Genomic DNA, 6,025 nt, shown 5'->3' on the forward strand with positions numbered 1-6,025 from the left:
AACAGCATTTTTTCTTTTTTTTTTTTAGTTACTTTAAGCCAGTTACCAGTCGACAGTTAAAGTTTCAACATATTTGCTCTGATGTAAAAGCAATATTTTGTACGCTTTGCGTTTTTATCGCCCGCATTTATAGTGTCCTATAAGCGCGCGCAGGAGCATCACGTCACTGCCAACCCGCACATGTATAAACGGATTTTCGTGACAAAGATAAACTATCACGGAAGGAGCGAGGACAACGTAAATGGCGGACTCGCGTCTTTCTTTTTCGGCGATATCGGTCTATCTACGTCGCGTCGCGGCGTTTACACGAGGCATTGACACGAGATTTCGCGGCGACAGCTAATTTCCGGTATAACGCGGGCAAAAAATTATTCTGCCAATAAAAGCTGTTTACCATCTTGCTACGGTTAACGCGCGATTCAATTTCATTGTAACGAATAACCCAAATCCACCATCCCCCCCCTTCGCGTCTCGTTGACCACCCCATTCGCAAAAAGCGCCGGACCGACTCTCGACTATCGAAAAACAATTAAACGGATAAAATATCGGCAAACACACAGCCCGATGGACGACTGATATTTTATCAGCTGTTCGGCAACCCGCGCGTCGGCATCTCGTTGGAAATGAGTGTACCGCTGCGAGGGTTGCAGCAACCTGCGTGGCATTCTATCAGATTAAGAAACTGCTATTATCGCGGCTGTCACATGTCTACTGGAACGACAGCTGAGTTTTGTTCTGTGGATCTGGGCAGCACCATATAATAGGCGATTTTTATAGTGTGAGTTGTGAGGATATTGAGACGATAGTGAGTCATATTAGACAACTGGTTTTGTAAGAGATAAAGAATACTTGATGAATAATTTGTTGATAAAAAACTGCTGAGAAAAATATACATAAAGTTTGTTAAGTACACCTTCTCTCTTATTTAGAGCTACATGTTTCTTACAAAGATGTTAATAATGTGATAATTCTCAATATTTCACTCATGTGTGCAAAGGAATATATTATGTTATAACATTGCAAAAAAATTCAGAAATAAAATACATATTTTAAATATTTTATACAGAAACTGTTTTAATATTAGATTCTCATTATTTCACTATTCATTAAATGAAGAGGCTTTTATATATTGTATTCCATTGGACTGTAATATAGTTTATTCGTTATTATTGTGGGATGTTATTTTACTTAAAAAATTAGAGAATGTTAATACGTACAAAATTAGATAATGTCTTAAACACGCAGATCATCAGCATATTAATTGAAATTCTTTGATAAAAAATTAAAATATTTGTAATTATTTATATAAACATCAGACATATTTCTAAAATCCAAGAGACAACTCCAACGAGCTCATTATTGACAATGAGAGGTCCACCATCGTCACCCTAGAAAAAGTGTAACAACGAATTTTTAATTGACAATTTATAGCAGTAAATGAAACAGTGTGAAATAATTAGAAAATTTTGTCTTTAAAAACGCTGATGTATTTACCAATGTTTCTTTGTAAAAACTGTATATGCATACTTAATGTTTGCGAGATGCATTATGCATTACATGCATAAGACAAAAAGTAAGTATAAAAGTAATTTACTTGACAAGCACCCTTCCCAACTCTTTCCAACGTATATATCTGATTTTCATTGGTGCGTGGATTTATGATGTGATCACTCAGGCAGCGCGATTGGCTCAAGACGTGTTCACCCTAACCCATTTAAGTATTGGCGAGTGATCGGTCCAATTATTTTAGTTTTTCCCCATCCACTTACGATACCGCGTTTATCGCCGTTAATATAATATATAATCTTTACTTGCTAAAGGAACTGGACTTTGTCGTTTATCTTAATCGGTTTTTTCAGCTACGCAAACAAACAATTTGTGACATGAGTTGAATAAAATAGAAATAACCAAGATTGTTTTCTTTATATGATATTTTTCTTGTTCTAGACACTTATTGAGCTTAAACTTATGGTGATCATAACAATATCATTGTTCCTTCTCTCTTTTACTAATATTTGGATGTTTTTGAATACGTTTGATGTCGTGCTTTTCACCGTCCGCTGTCAGATTAATGATTCCGCTTACGAAAACCACAAATTAAATAATTCGATAAGTTAAATAAAAAGATGTAGGATATAAAAATACATCAATACAGAGAAATAATAAAATAACAGAAAAAAAGGATAAAATAAACAATACATAAATGAACTAGAAAAAAACATTAAACTCAATATTGAATATTGCTTATGTGCTATATATGTGTCACATAATAACTTGTGCTTTCATTATCTGATTAATGGAGAAATATCTGCATATTGGGCTAACTCAGATATTAATTGAAAACAGCTGAGTATCTGTTGATGCCTGAAATAATTAGGAAATCAGATACACAGATACTGAATTATACCGCAATACCAGCCAGGATCTAGATGCCAGAATAATAATCGGACCACTATTCGATTAAATTTGACTCGATTATTTGAATAATTTTTATATCTCATTTTCTAAATGACTTAGATTAAGCAGATGGAAATAAAATACAGGGTATACGTAGATAACTAAAAATTTTAGAACCATTTCTAATTCCAATTAACAGAAACATGTATTATTTATTTGAATATTTTGCTTTTCTTTTTTAAAAGGAAGAATAATGATCTTTTAGAAGCAATCTAATAAAAATAAAAATGTAAATATTTTAAGAATATAAAAACATTTTTGTACATCACTGTAAATAAATAATAAAATTTTGTTAGTTAAAAGAATTACATACCATGTCATTTGTGTAGGAAACGTCATCCACACTAAGCAGCAGTGAGGATGTGTATATATATATACTACTAATGATGCTACCTCCGCAAATGTGTTCACTGTAAGATTGAAGGGAGACTTGATATTTAAATTGACCTATTGTATAGCTGTATCACCACCGACGATCTGTTCATGCTCATCGCAGTAAGCTTCTTTAAGTAATAATTAAGATCGAAACTGTCTATTATTTTGTTTGAAAATATTTTATATTGAAACAAATAAAAATATTTACATTATTATATATATTATATATATATATATATATATATATATATATATATTAGGGTGTGTCATTTAAGTCATTTTGGAGCAACTTTTTTTTTCATTTCACGAATAACATATATACTTGCAGAAAGATAAAATAAGATACCTGTTAAAATTTTAGCTTTTAATATTAATATTAACAGGTCGCTTTTATCGCGATTTTTTATTTTTTATTTAGTAAGATAGAAAAAATTTTATAACTATCTAACAAACAGTAATACAGCATTGCGCCACATAGATTTCTTGTAGTAAATTTACCGCTCTACAAAAAAGATCTCTTATCATTTTTTCATAAATTTAACCGTTCAAAAGATATTCAAAGTTAAAGTTTGATAAATTTTATAAAACTTGTTTTTGCTTCTTATGAATTTTGTATCATATCGACTATCAAAAATTATGAAATAATCAATACATATTTTTGTAGAAAATTTAACGATCTACAAAAAAGATCTCTTATATTTTTTTCATAAATATAACCATTTAGACGATATTAAGGTTTATACTTTGAACTTTAAATCTTAATATCGTCTAAATGGTTATATTTATGAAAAAAATATAAGAAACCTTTATTATACTGTTATATACTGGTATATACTGTTTGTTAGATAGTTATAAAATTTTTTCTATTTTATTAAATGAAAAATAAAAAATCGCGATGAGCGACCTGTTAATATTAATATTAAGGGCTAAAATTTTAACAGGTATCTTATTTTACTTTCCTGCAAGTATATATGCTATTCGTGAAATAAAAAAAAAAGTTGCTCCAAAATGACACATCCTAATATATATATTTAAAAGATTTTATATTTAAAAAATACACGTTAGAGAGAGAGAGAGAGAGAGAGAGAGAGAGAGAGAGAGAGAGAGAGAGAGAGAGAGAGAGAGAGAGAGAGAGAGAGAGAGAGAGAGATAAATTTTGTCAAGTTTTATTTTGTTGAAATTAACAGACAAAATTTTCTATACATATTATTTACATGTTTGTACGTTACTGACTTTGGTTACTTATGCTGGACGATGACAGCCACAGCGAACAGAATAGTTAACTTCATCATCTTTGCTGTCGCAAATCAAATTCAGATCGAGTTACAAACTGAATAGTTGTGAATTATTAGATCTGTTACATCTTGAATTATTGTCCAGTATTACGATTAATTTTCTTGTAATTGCGCATGGATGTAGAATACATCGATACAATTGTTTAGTGTAACTAGATTATTAAGCACCATTTATTATCATAGAAAATCGCCCTTTTATATATCTATTTATTATTTAATTAAATATAAAAAATAAAAATTATTTTGTTAATTAGTTCTAAGTTAGAAGAAATTGAAAACACAGAATTTGCAAAAAAATGCATGTTGATTTCGCGACATATAGAAGTAGATTGATTTAACAGTATGTCAATTGCGTGTAAACATTGATTTTTATGTATTATAAATAATGCTAATGTATTAAAAATTATTTGTGAATTTTCAATCTGTATTTCATATTTGGCATAAAAATATAATAGCATAAAAAAGAATTGTAATTTGAGATGTCGTAAACAGTAATTAAAAACAATATTTCCGAATTATAAAGAGCAAGAACCAAAATGTATTAAGAATATATTTCATCTCAATTATTTATCACAATTAAGAATTTAATTGACTATACAACAACGTTACCACGATTATAATCGTGACAAATCGTCACCAAGTTTCGACCAAGGATTCTGGTCATTCTAAAGTAGATGTAATTTTTTATAATATAAGCATCTTAACTAAATAATTAAATTTATTGCAAAAAATATTACCTTAATTATTTATATTTAATTAGTTTTTATATATTATTATTTACTACATATTGTACATTGATTTTATATATAATTGCTATTGTTGATAAAATTATGGTCTGATTCTGTGTACTTGTATGCGTGGATTTTGAGATAATTATTATTCAACGCAGTAGAAAAAAAGTAATATTATAGTTGATAAATAAAGATTATAAAATCAGTTATCGTATCGTGGTGATTCCATCAAAATATTATTTTATTTTCTTGTAGTAAAACGTACAGTCAACACGTTGTAAGTTTTACAAATATCTATCGTTTGTTTCAAATAGTTTTCAGTTTTAGGTTGATGGTAGAAAAACATTGACATTCATTGACAACAACTCGTTATTGATGTGCAAACAAAACTCAATAAACCAAGTCAATATTTGGCTTATATGTTTGAATATTTTGTGTGCACCATGACCCGTACCGTGTTGCCATAAGCGCAAAAAAAAATAATTGCATCGAATTATTTTCATTTACAACAGGGCATAGAAATAAAATTCTACTTTTTATAAATAACCTAAAAGTGAAAAAATTGAATGAATTTATTTTGCGAGCAGTACATATATTATAACAGCGATGAATTTCAATGATTGACTAATGAGTATCTACTGTTAAAAGTCGATCAAATCAATCTATGTGATATACAAATTGAAATGCAGATTGTTTCAACCAAACATATTTCGAATGCAAATTTAAGCAAACTTCAATGTAAATTTGTTGAAACTGTATACCATTAAAATGTACATATATTTCAATTAAATTTGCACCGACGGTCAGTGATTGATCAATTTATAATCGCTAAGTCCATTTTTTACAGACTCAATTAAAAACGGACATGTGTCCTAATTAAATGGATATTCATTATTCATCATACATATATGCACATATCTGTATAATACAAACGAAAATATAATTGTGCCAGTTTTTAATTAAATATGTTTTTTTATATTTTATATTTACCTACATAATATTTATAAATACAATTTGTTGGAGTAGTTGTAAAAATACGTAATCAATTATTTAACAAATGATGAATGATGTGCCTCGATAAATGACTATTAAATATTAAAATGTTTATGTAGAATTATAATAAAAAATTTTTTCTGGAGACTGAAGATATTTTACTTGTTTTTAATA

The sequence above is a fragment of the Temnothorax americanus genome, unplaced genomic scaffold (assembly GCF_048541705.1).
Source record: "Temnothorax americanus isolate GAGA-0224 unplaced genomic scaffold, ASM4854170v1 Scaffold52, whole genome shotgun sequence".
Taxonomy (NCBI): Eukaryota; Metazoa; Arthropoda; class Insecta; order Hymenoptera; family Formicidae; genus Temnothorax; species Temnothorax americanus.